Source organism: Saccopteryx bilineata, chromosome 4 (assembly GCF_036850765.1).
Source record: "Saccopteryx bilineata isolate mSacBil1 chromosome 4, mSacBil1_pri_phased_curated, whole genome shotgun sequence".
NCBI lineage: Eukaryota > Metazoa > Chordata > Mammalia > Chiroptera > Emballonuridae > Saccopteryx > Saccopteryx bilineata.
In genome coordinates, this window is record NC_089493.1 from 223,389,353 (window position 1) to 223,401,429 (window position 12,077).

Consider the following 12,077-nt stretch of genomic DNA (forward strand, 5'->3'; position numbering starts at 1 on the left):
GGAGCAAGCTGGCCTGGGCGCTGAGGATGGCTCCATGGCCTCCATCTCATGCGCTAGAATGGCTCCAGCTGCAACGAAGCAACACCCCAGATGGGCAGAGCATCGCCCCCTGGTGGGCATGCTGGGTGGATCCTGGTCGGGCGCATGCGGTAGTCGGTCTGACTGCCTCCTGCTTCTCACTTCAGAAAAGATACAAAAAAAAGTCAAAGAGAAAACCAAGGGCCAGCACTTGTAATTTTATCAAGCATTAACTAAAACAGTTACTTTACTGCTGGCCTCAGCTTCTATCAAGTTCCAAATCTCACACGGGTGGAGGAACACTCCTTATCATTGTATAGGTTTTAATTGCAAAGTTAGTGCTTTGGAGGTTTCCTTCCTCCTCAGGTTCCTCCAAGAACTCCGACAGTCGCACCAGGAAACTGGCAGCATCCACGTACACCTTGGTAGGGTAACTGAGCCAGTCCTAAAGTTCTTTGAGGTTTAATAGAAATTATTAACATTTGACAAAGATTAAAATATTGTCTAATTTTAATAATTTCCATTATTAAGCAATCTCAGGGCCAGATTGTTTTCTAAGAATTACAGTTTTAAAAGAGTGTCTCTCTCAGTAGTGTAAAGTGAGGGTAACAGCTGTAAAAAAAATGTGAGAATTCAGTAACAAAGAGAGTGGCACAGAGCAGCATTCAAGCTGTCCCCACAGGTCCATCCCTGGCCGTGGGGCCCTGGTGGGCAACGGCTCCACCTCTTAAGAAGGGAAGCTCCTGCGCTGAAAGCAAAGGGCACTGCACTAAGGGATTCTGCACTGCTAGCTCTCACCCAGGCTTTCTCAGAACCCACTAGATGTGCACAGAATTGCTCCCTGAATGTTGCCCAGTGTTCGCAAGTATTCATCACTGCCTACTGTAAATCTGGGTTCAGTGAGTTAATAAGTAAATATTTTATTCTGAGACTTATCCTTAGAAAAAGTCTTCCAACACTATATATATAAGGTCTACCGGAAAGTTCTGTCCGTTTCTATCACAAGTTTCGACATGTAAGCACATGTTTATTTGGCGTATGTGTGCCTCTCTATTTTTATCACTTAATGTATACATACTGACATAGCAAATTAACTAAAACAAAGTTGATTCATGTTAGTCTTATGTGAGAAGTGATAGTGTACCCATGGCTACTGATAAAGTTCATTTACGCCACTGTAATTTTTATGAATTTCAACAAGGAAGAAATGCTACAGAAGCATGTCTGTTGCATCCACCATATTCCCCGGACTTAGTACCCTCCGACTATCACTTGTTTTTGTCCTTACAAAATTTTTTGAAGGGCAACAAATTAAAAAATGAAGAAGATATCAAACAAGCACTGGTTCAATTTTTTGCATCAAAAGATAAAACATTTTTCAAAAATGGGATCTACAAATGGCCCTCACGCTGGCAAGAAATCATTAATAATAATGGTAATTATATTATTTAATAAAATTTATTGACAGAAAAATTTGTATTTTGTTTTATTCCAAAAACGGATAGAACTTTCCAGCAGACCTTATTATACATAGGATGTGTTCTGAGGCACTACTGTGCTAGTCTCGGGCAATTCTGAAATACCTGTATATTTATTCCCATCTATTGAAGCTGCTTCTGACAATATAACTCTGGCCTCAGCTTTGCATTTTCCAATCTCATTTTTTCCAGATGAGGAACCTTCTGTTCCATTTGGCTTTTTTCGAACGCCCAGATACTTCTTTTCAGGCAAATTTCCAAATACCTGAAGCCACAAAATAGTCTATATACAGACTACTTTGTACCCATCTTTCCTTTCTTTTTTTTTCTTTTTTTTTTTTTTCATTTTTCTGAAGCTGGAAACAGGGAGAGACAGTCAGACAGACTCCCGCATGCGCCCGACCGGGATCCACCCGGCACGCCCACCATGGGGCGATGCTCTGCCCACCAGGGGGCGATGCTCTGCCCATCGTGGACGTCGCCATGTTGCGACCAGAGCCACTCTAGCGCCTGAGGCAGAGGCCACAGAGCCATCCCCAGCGCCCGGGCCATTTTTGCTCCAATGGAGCCTCGGCTGCGGGAGGGGAAGAGAGAGACAGAGAGGAAAGTGCGGCGGAGGGGTGGAGAAGCAAATGGGCGCTTCTCCTGTGTGCCCTGGCCGGGAATCGAACCCGCATCTTTCCTTTCTTAATCTATTAAATTGATCAGAATAATTAAGATGAGAACTTTTTAACCAGTTTATACTGGTTCTCCAAAAAACTGATTGCCTAATACTAAACTATACAGCATTTTTTTTTTGCTACATAAAGATTATATTTTGTTTAATCAGAGAGAAATTGGCATTAAGAATGTGGCATTCTTCAAAATAAAAAGACAACCCACACAATGGGAGAACATATTCACCAATACGTCTGATAAGGGGTTAATAACCAAAATTTATAAAGAACTTCTAAAACTCAACACCAGGAAGGTAAACAATCCAATTAAAAAATGGGCAAAGGGGCCCTGGCCAGTTGGCTCAGTGGTAGAGCGTTGGCCTGGCGTGCAGGAGTCCCAGGTTTGATTCCGGCCAGGGCACAGGAGAAGCACCCATCTGCTTCTCCACCCCTCCCCCTCTCCTTTCTCTCTCTCTCTTCCCCTCCCGCAGCCAAGGCTCCATTGGCCCGGGTGCTGAGGATGGCTCTGTGGCCTCTGCCTCAGGCGCTAGAATGGCTCTGACTGCGGCAGAGCGATGCCCTAAGATGGGCAGAGCATCGCCCCCTGGTGGGCATGCCGGGTGAATCCCGGTCGGGCGCATGCGGGAGTCTGACTGCCTCCCCGTTTCCAACTTCGGAAAAATACAAAAAAAAAAGGGGGGGGGGCAAAGGACCTGAATAGACACTTCTCCAAAGAGGACATACAGATAGCCAACAGGCATATGAAAAAATGTTCAATGTCACTAATCATTAGAGAAATGCAAATTAAAACCACAATGAGATACCACCTCACACCTGTCAGAATGGCGCTCATCAACAAATCAACACACAGTAAGTGCTGGTTACAGTGTGGAGAAAAGGGAACCCCCTGTACTGTTGGTGGGAATGCAGACTGCTGCAGCCACTGTGGAAAACAGTATGGAAATTCCTCAAAAAATTAAAAATGGAGCTGCCTTTTGACCCAACTATCCCACTTTTAGGAATATATCCTAAGAATTCCAAATCACTAATTCAAAAGAAGAAATGCCCATGTTTATTGCAGCATTGTTTATAATAGCCAAGATCTGGAAACAGCCCAAGTGTCTATCAGTGGACAAGTGGATTAAAAAGCCATGGTACATATACACAATGGAATACTACACAGCCATGGAAAAGGAAGGAAATCTTAACACTTGGAATGGCACAAATGGACCTGGAGATTATTATGCTGTGAAATAAACCAGGCAGAGAAAGACAAATATCATATGATCTCACTTATATGTGGAATCTAATGAACAAAGTGAACTGAGGAATGGAATAGAGGCAGAGGCGGGCTCACAGCAACCAGAGGGACAGCTGTAAGAGGGAAGGGGGATGAGGGGATGGGTTCAGAGAAGGTGAAGGGATTAGTGAAATTATATATACAGAACACAGAGATATAGATAACAGGATAACAGCAAATCCCAAAGGGAAGGGGGTGCTAGAGGAAGGGGGGCAAAGAGGAGGTAAAGGGGGACACCAGGGTGGGGTGAGGGAGTTATATTGAGTGGGATACTTGAACCCATGTTAACACAATAAATTAAAATAAAAAAGTATGTGGCATTCTTATAAAATCATTATTTATGCCATCTGGGAGTCAGATAATCAATGGGAATATCTCGTGTAATGTAGGTGTTATTTCTGAAGTATAACCTATTTGACATGTAGCAGGCACATGTATCATAATTACATTCAACCAATTATAGAGGGGACTGCTATGAGTGTAGTTCTGTTGTTCCTCTCAGGGTCTTAGCTCCCAGAACTGACTGTATTTCTACAGTGGAGGTTTCACTGGAAAGGGGTTCTATCCTAGGAAGGTCTGTAAGCACAGGGAGGGGCCTTGTTCAGGAAAACCAGTTGCTGCTTCACAGGTTCTGCACCAAGCAGTTTATTTCAGTTTTTTGCTTCAGTCAGCTTGCCTAGGACTAAGAAAACTTTGGTGACCCGTGAATAAAAGAATGCAGCCATTAGAAGTCTAGCTCAAGGACCTGATTTTATAAATTCACATTAAAACTAAAGGCCAAGAGATAAGACTTATCAAGTCACATACTCATTCAGTATTGGAAGTATGAAACCTACCCCTTAGGTTTTAATTAATGCAGTTTCTTTTTAAAAGAATTAGAATTGAAGTACTTAACTATGTTGGTGGTGCTGGGCTATAAGTAGCATGTCAAGTGAGAATAATAGTTCAGGCATTATTACAGAAATGAACCACATATTCTTAGTCAACAACTTTTGACATTTGTATTTTCCCAGTAACCATTAATAACTCATCATCTTTATGTAATGACCCCTTTCTAGGGCAAGCATTTAGATGACCTCCAATGTCAGTGATTTGGTGAAAATCAAATTCAAAGGAATGTATGTTCATTTTAACAGTATACACAATGTGCAATGTCCTCATTTTCTGCTGCTGGCAAACAAATGACCACCAACTTAGTGGCTTTAAAACATCATTGTATCGTCTTAGAGTCGTACAGGGTCTCCCAGGCAACAATCGTCAGCAGGGCTGCATCCCTTTCTGGGAACTCCTTGGGAGTTTCCCTACTTCTTCCAGTTTCTAGTCTGCCCTTATCACATCTTCAGCCAGCAATATAGAATTTCTCTGACCTTTGGTTGTCACTTCTCTCCCCACTTTTAAGGACTTGTGACTAAAGCGGGTCTACCAGGATCATCTCCACCTTCAAGGTCCCTCCTCTCAATCACATCAGCACAGCCCCTTTCTCCATGTATTCACAAGTTATAGGTAGGGTATGGACACATCTGGAGGCTATTATTCTGCCTGTCACAAGCAGAAATATCAAAATGAGCATTTCATTACCCATCTTAATATAATTTAAACATGTTTCTATAATAGGTATGATATATAGGGACAGTATGTGAAATGTGAAGCCCAAATGAACTTTGGTACTGATTCAAACTGAGGACAGATTGACATGCAAATTATTTCGACAGTCCTGCGACGTAAGATGGAATCCAACCCTTTCTTCAATGGATACACCAATTTTAATTATACCTTTCCCGGAATAATTTCCCTTCACTAAAACAAATAGGTATTTTTCAATTCTAAGTTCAAAATATAAGGAAAAAAATTCAATGTTTCATAACAGCTGTTTGTTAGAGATACTATTCTTAAGTCTCCACAAAAAATTTTGAGGTCTAAAGATAATTTAGCATTTATAATAAAAATTTTAGTTGTGTAGGCCATTTGTTTAGGTACATTAGAATTATTTTAATCAGTCAAAGAAAGGAAAAACACACTATTATATACTATAGAAACAGCTAGAAACTGAGTTATCTTTGGGTGCAATGGGGCAAGTGACTGTATTTTCTAAACCAAAATGAGGCGTATACTCAAACTAAGAGAATTTTCTGACTTTTTACTTTATCTGTATAAAGTCTTAAAAATATATATGAGAAGATTATTGTACTTGTATCCAATACACAAATGTATCCTTCTAAAGTAAAAAAAGGCAAAACAAAAACAAACCTTCAAAGCAAAGGTCAGTTTATAACCAACAGTTGTTATACTTTGTAACAAGCAGCATGGGAGGCCAACACTCTCTCCACTAGACAATGAAGTGTGCGAAAAGAAGAATGAAGAAGGGTCTATTCTGTCAAAACAAAGTTTCTACGCTCTTTAACGTGCAAAAACTGAAACGGATGTCCAAGACACACGGACTCAGACATACATTTTTATGCTTACTTTTTTTTTGTTCCTATAAAATTTCCCCAGAGCTTGACAAGATGGCGCTGGAGTAGGCGGACGTACCAGCATCTACCTCCCAGAACCAATGTGGATTACAAACTAATTTTATGAACTATCAGCTGAAAAAACCAACTTTGGACTAAACTAAAAGGACTCTTCAACCAAGGAACGCTGAAGAAGCCACACCGAGACTGGTAGGAAAAGCGGAAACGCAAAGAGGGCTGCCCAGCTTCTCGGAGTGAACGGCAGCAGGGAGAGACTCGCGTGGCGGGAAGTGAGTTTAGCAGAGGGGGAAGGGTCCTGAGCCCCAGGAACAAAGCCCCAGCCTGCAGCCCCAGAGCCCAGAAGAAGCATAAGGACAGTATTTAGCTGGAAACAAGTCAGGATACTGTTTGTGAGAGAGTCTGATTTCTCAGACCCAGGATCCTTCTTAAAGGGACCACGCAGAACATCTCTCTCACAAACACTCACCCGGGGCTCCTGGAGACGGAGGGAGAGGGGAGAGAACCACAGTAACAGGAAGAGAGTGCAATCTAGGAGGCATAGGGAGAAACATTTTGGGAGATAGCCACCCTAACCCCTGGGATGAGTCACTCCCCAAAGCTGAAGTGAATATTTCCCCCGGAAACAGCAATACCAGCAAAGGGAAGCAGGAGAGCAGCCAAACAAGCTCCCCCGCAGCATTCAGAGCAGAGTCGCATAGAAGGAGGGAGCTTTCGGGTCTACAGCAGTGAGTCTTAGGGTCCGAGCTACAACGCCCCCACCCACGCGGCTGAGGGCGCACCGGAGAGCGGGCAGCAGCAGGAGACAAAAGCGCGGTTCTGCTGGCAGGGGCGGAAGCCGGCTGACCACCAGTGGGCTCAGGTGTGAGGTCAATCTTGCCCGGCTAGGGAGAAGGGGGCATGCAAAAGCGGCCAAGCTCAGCTGCCGGCAGCCTGTAATCCAGCCTCCGGGAGAAGGGCGGGAAACCCAGAAAGGGTAGAAACCAGCCCCGGAGCAAGGGCAGAGGAGCACATCCCTGCCCCGCCTGTGCAACCCAGGCTTGCGGTCTGACTTGGTAGCCTGCTCCTCCCGCGAGGGTGGAGCCAAAAGCCCAAAAGAGGTGGAGTTCCACTACGAAGCTGAGCTTGGGCACGCAGCCCTGCCTGGCGGTAGAGCCAAGGCTAGCAGCTGTTCCTTGAGTGGGATCATCCTGCAAAGGCAGGGCGAAAGCTCGGAAACAGGTGGAGACCCGCAGCTGAGCAAAGGAGCTTGCCAGTGCCCTCAGGTCCGAGCATAACGTCACACACAGGGGCGGGGCAAAGGCCAAGGCCACCAACCCTTGTGCACCCGAGCACGTGATCACAGCCACTCTCGTGAAGAGAAAATGCGGAGGCAGAGAAATACAACACAAATAAACCAAGAGAAATTCCCAGAAAAGGACCTAAGTGAATCAGATATAACCAAATTACCAGATGCAGAGTTTAAAATAACGATTGTTAGGATGCTCAAAGATATTAGAACCACCATAGATGGCCATTACGAAAACCTAAATAAAGAGATAAAAAATATAAAAAAGGACATTGAAATAATAAAAAAGAATCAGACAGAAATGACAAATACAATATCTGAAATAAAGAATACAATGGAAGGAATTAAAAGCAGGATGGATGAAGCAGAGAATCGAATCAGTGAGTTAGAGGACACAATAAATAAAGGCACGGAAGCAGAGCAGAAAAAAGAAAAGAGACTCAAAAAGTCTGAGGAAACTCTAAGAGAGCTCTGTGACAACATGAAGAGAAATAACATCTGCATCATAGGGGTTCCTGAAGAAGAAGAGAAAGAACAAGGGATAGAGACTTTGTTCAAACATATTATAGCAGAAAACTTCCCCCAATTAAGGCAGGAAAACATTTCACATGTTCAGGAAGCACAGAGAACTCCATTAAGGAGAAACCCAAAGAAACCAACACCAAGACACATCATAATTAAATTACCAAAGCTAAATGATAAAGAGAAAATATTAAAAGCTGCTAGAGAAAAAAAGACTATCACCTACAAAGGAGCCCCCATAAGGATGACTTCTGACTTCTCAACAGAAACACTTGAGGCCAGAAGGGAATGGCAAGAAATATTCAAAGTAATGCAGAACAAGAACCTACAACCAAGACTACTTTATCCAGCAAGGCTATCATTTAAAATTGAAGGAGAAATAAAAAGCTTTACAGACAAAAAAAAACTCAAGGATTTCACTGCAACCAAACCAAGGCTGCAAGAAATGCTAAGGGACCTGTTGTAAACAGATCAAAGGAAAAAAAAAGAATATAGCAAAAGAGAAAAACAGTTTTAAAGAAAAAAAAATGGCAACAAACAATTACATATCAGTAATAACCTTAAATGTTAATGGATTCAATGATCCGATCAAGAGACATAGGGTAGCTGCGTGAATAAGAAAACAGGACCCATACATATGCTGTCTACAAGAGACACACCTTAAATCAAAAGATGCACACATACTGAAGATAAAAGGATGGAAAAAAATATTTCACGCAAATGGAAATGAAAAAAAAGCTGGGGTAGCAATACTTATATCAGACAAAATGGACTGTAGAACAAAGACCATAGTTAGAGATAAAGAAGGGCACTACATAATGATAAAGGGAGCAATACAAAAGGAAGATATAACCATTATAAATATCTACGCACCTAATATAGGCGCACCTAAATATATAAAGCAGACTTTGATAGACTTAAAGGGCGAGATCAACAGCAATACTATAATAGTAGGAGATTTCAATACCCCATTAACATCATTAGATAGATCCTCAAGAAAGAAAATTAACAAAGAAACAGCAGACTTAAAGGACATATTAGATCAACTTGATTTAATAGATATCTTCAGAACCTTTCACCCTAAAACAGCAGAATATACATTCTTTTCAAGCGCTCATGGTACATTCTCTAGAATAGACCACATGTTAGGGCACAAAAGCGGGCTCAACAAATTTAAGAAGATTGAAATCATATCGAGCACTTTCTCTGATCACAATGGCATTAAACTAGAAATCAACCACAATAGAAAAATTGAAAAACATTCAAACACTTGGAAACTAAATAGCACGTTATTAAACAATGAATGGGTTAACATTGAGATCAAAGAAGAAATTAAAAAATTCCTAGAAACAAACAATAATGAGCATACATCAACTCAAAATTTATGGGACACAGCAAAAGCAGTCCTGAGAGGGAAGTTTATAGCATTACAGGCATACCTCAAGAAGCTAGAAAAAGCTCAAATAAACAACTTAACCCTGCATCTAAAAGAACTAGAAAAAGAACAGCAAGTAAAGCCCAGAGCTAGTAGAAGGAAGGAAATAATAAAGATCAGAGCAGAAATAAATGACATAGAGGCTAAAGAAACAATACAGAGGATCAATGAAACCAGGAGCTGGTTCTTTGAAAAGGTAAACAAGATCGATGAACCTTTAACAAGACTCAGCAAGAAAAAAAGAGAGAGGACTCAAATAAATAAAATTAGAAACGAGAGTGGAGAAATAACAACTGACACAACAGAAATACAAAATATTGTAAGAAAATACTATGAAGAACTGTACACCAAAAAACTAGACAACCTAGATGAAATGGACAATTTCCTTGAATCATATAATCTTCCAAAAATCAATCTGGAAGAATCAGAAAACCTAAACAGACCAATTACAACAAATGAGATTGAAACAGCTATCAAAAAACTCCCAAAAAAGAAAAGTCCTGGGCCTGATGGCTTCACAAGTGAATTCTACCAAATATTCAAAGAAGAACTAACTCCTATCCTTCTCAAGCTATTTCAAAAAATTCAAGAGGAAGGAAGACTTCCAAACTCCTTTTATGAGGCGAGCATAATTCTGATTCCAAAACCAGACAAAGACGACACAAAAAAAGAAAATTATAGGCCAATATCCCTGATGAACTTAGATGCAAAAATCCTCAACAAAATATTAGCAAACCGGATCCAGCAATATATGGAAAAAATCATACACCATGATCAAGTAGGATTTATTCTTGGGAGGCAAGGCTGGTACAATATTCGCAAATCAATCAATGTGATTCATCACATAAACAAAAGAAAGGAGAAAAAACACATGATAATTTCAATAGATGCAGAAAAAGCATTTGATAAAGTCCAGCACCCATTCATGACCAAAACTCTCAGCAAAGTGGGAATACAGGGAACATACCTCAACATGATAAAGGCCATCTATGAGAAACCCACAGCCAACATCATACTCAATGGGCAAAAATTACAAGCAATCCCCTTAAGATCAGGAACAAGGCAGGGGTGCCCCTTTCACCACTCTTATTCAACATAGTTCTGGAAGTCCTAGCCACAGCAATCAGACAAGAAAAAGAAATAAAAGGCATCCAAATTGGAAAAGAAGAAGTAAAACTATCATTATTTGCAGATGACATGATATTGTATATAGAAAACCCTAAAGTCTCAGTCAAAAAACTACTAGACCTGATAAAAGAATTTGGCAAGGTGGCAGGATATAAAATCAATACTCAGAAATCAGAGGCATTTTTATACACTAATAATGAACTGTCAGAAAGAGAAATCAGGGAATCAATCCCCTTTACCATTGCAACCAAAAAAATAAAGTACCTAGGAATAAATCTAACCAAGGAGATTAAAGACTTGAACTCGGAAAATTATAAAACATTGATAAAAGAAATCAGGGAAGATATGAATAAGTGGAGGCATATACCGTGCTCATGGTTAGGAAGAATAAACATCATTAAAATGTCTATATTACCCAAAGCAATTTATAAATTCAATGCAATACCAATGAAGATACCAATGACTTACTTCAAAGACATAGAACACATATTCCAAAACTTTATATGGAACCAAAAAAGAACACGAATAGCCTCAGCAATCCTGAAAAGGAAGAAAAAAAGCGGGAGGTATCACACTTCCAGATATCAAGTTATATTATAAGGCCATTCTACTCAAAACAGCATGGTACTGGCATAAGAACAGGCACATAGATCAATGGAACAGAACAGAGAACTCAGAAATAAACCCACAGCTCTATGGACAACTGGTATTTGACAAAGGAGGTAAGACAATACAATGGAGTAAAGACAGCCTCTTCAACAAATGGTGTTGGGAAAACTGGACAGCTACCTGCATAAAAATGAAACTAGACCACCAACTTACACCACTCACAAAAATAAACTCAAAATGGATAAAAGACTTGAATATAAGCCGTGAAACCATAAGCATCTTAGAAGAAAACATAGGCAGTAAGCTCTCTGACATCTGTCGCAGCAATATATTTGCTGATTTGTCTCCACAGGCAAGTGAAATAAAAGACAGGATAAACAAATGGGACTTTATCAAACTAAAAAGCTTCTGCACAGCTAAAGACAATAAGAACAGAATAAAAAGACAAACTACACAATGGGAGAATATATTTGACATAGCGTCTGATAAGGGGTTAATAACCAAAATTTATAAAGAACTTGTAAAACTTAATACCAGGAAAACAAACAATCCAATCCAAAAATGGGCAAAAGAAATGAATAGACACTTCTCCAAAGAGAACACACAGATGGCCAATAGGCATATGAAAAAATGTTCAACATCACTAATGATTAGAGAAATGCAAATTAAAACCACAATGAGATATCGTCTTACACCAGTCAGAATGGCGCTCATCAATAAAACAACACAGAATAAGTGCTGGCGAGGATGTGGAGAAAAGGGAACCCTCCTGCACTGCTGGTGGGAATGCAGACTGGTGCAGCCACTGTGGAAAACAGTATGGAGATTCCTCAAGAAATTAAAAATCGAACTGCCTTTTGACCCAGCTATACCACTGTTAGGAATATACCCCAAGAACACCATAGCACTGTTTGAAAAGAAGAAATGCACCCTCATGTTTATGGCAGCATTGTTCACAATAGCAAAGATTTGGAAACAGCCCAAGTGTCCGTCAGAGGACTAGTGGATTAAAAAGCTTTGGTATATATATACTATGGAATACTACTCAGCCATAAGAAATGATGACATCGGATCTTTTACAACAACATGGATGGGCCTTGATAACATTATACTGAGTGAAAGAAGTAAATCAGAAAAAACTAAGAACTATATGTTTCCACACATAGGTGGGACAT